The sequence below is a fragment of the Leptonychotes weddellii genome, unplaced genomic scaffold, assembly GCF_054177405.1.
Source record: "Leptonychotes weddellii isolate Sample4059 unplaced genomic scaffold, ASM5417740v2 HiC_scaffold_13150, whole genome shotgun sequence".
In the NCBI taxonomy this organism is placed as follows: Eukaryota; Metazoa; Chordata; class Mammalia; order Carnivora; family Phocidae; genus Leptonychotes; species Leptonychotes weddellii.
In genome coordinates, this window is record NW_027710946.1 from 4,513 (window position 1) to 5,842 (window position 1,330).

General features: G+C 38.6%; 1 pseudogene; it reads right to left on the reverse strand.

Moving 5' to 3' along the window:
- Positions 1-262: 262 nt before the first annotated feature.
- LOC145718275 (60 kDa heat shock protein, mitochondrial pseudogene) lies at positions 263-1,325 on the reverse strand (annotated as a pseudogene).
- Positions 1,326-1,330: the final 5 nt, after the last annotated feature.

Here is a 1,330-nt window from a genome sequence, read left to right on the forward strand (position 1 = left end):
ACATATAAGTGCATGACTAGTCTGTCATTAATGTTAGACATTCCATAATAAGAGTTTAATAACTTTAGGTAAGCAACTGTTCCCTTCCAAAAAGTCAAATATCTCTAAACATGGTATTGAGAATCATCACCTTAATGCAGTTTCAGTTCCCCTTTTCATTTTTTTCAAACAAATTTTTATTACACAAAGGTTGTCACATAAATGGATATTTCTCTACTTTGTACACAGTTAATCTTAAATGCTCCACAGAAAGGCTGCTTCTTAACTTTTCATCTGGTGATGGCAAGCACTCAAATCCTGATTTTAACAGAATAGTAGTACAAATGCCTCAGTGATTTAAGTTGAAAGCAGTATTTTGGTACCTGGCTCTTGCATTCAGTTATCAGGAATGTACAAATGTCTTATTCAAAAATACAAAATAAATTGTCTATAGGCATGGACAGTGACAGCAGTCAACCGTTACATGTTGTCAACTGAAACCAGTAACTGATGGTTGTAGTGATTTTCTTAAACATCAGCCAGCCTTTTCTTCAGTCATTTCCTTCAGCTGACTTCTCTGAAGTTATTGTTGAGGAGCTCTGTCTTGAACTTCCTCTCCCAGTTCATGAATAATCGTAAAGCACTATTCTAGGAATCAGAACCTGCCGCCTCCCATACCACCTCCCATTCCACCCATTCTGCCCATTCCTGGGTCCTTCCCTTCTATAGGAATTTCAGTGACTACAGCTTCTGCTGTAGTTAACAGAGAGGCCAATCCAGCAGCAGCCAGAAAGTTCTTACTACCTTAGTTGGATCAATGGTTCCTTTTTCCACCATATTCACAAAATTTCCAAATATAGCATCATAACCAACTTCTGAAGAACTCTGCATAATTTTCTCAACTATCAGTGATCCTTCAACACCTGCATTCTTAGCAGTGGTCACTGCAGGAATTTTGAGTGTTCTCTTAATAATTTCTATACTGATTGTTTGATCTTCATTAGTTGGAGTTACTGAATCTAAGGCTGGAACACACCGAAGCAGGGCACAACCCCCTCCCAGAACACTGCTTTCTTCAACAGCAGCTTGTGTAGCATTGCGTCTGTAATGCTTTTCATTCACTTCAACATCACTTGTCCCACCAAACTTCAGCACAGCTACCCCATCTGAGAGTTTTCCAGAAGTTCATTCAGCTTTTCCTTTTCATATTCACTAGTTGTGATGTCTAACTGCTCAATGACTTCTTGAATATGTTTTACAACTTGAGCTTTGTCACCTTTTCCTTTTAAGAGCATAGCATTATCTTTGGTCACAATGACCTCTCCAGCTTTTCCTAAGTCAATGAGGCTGA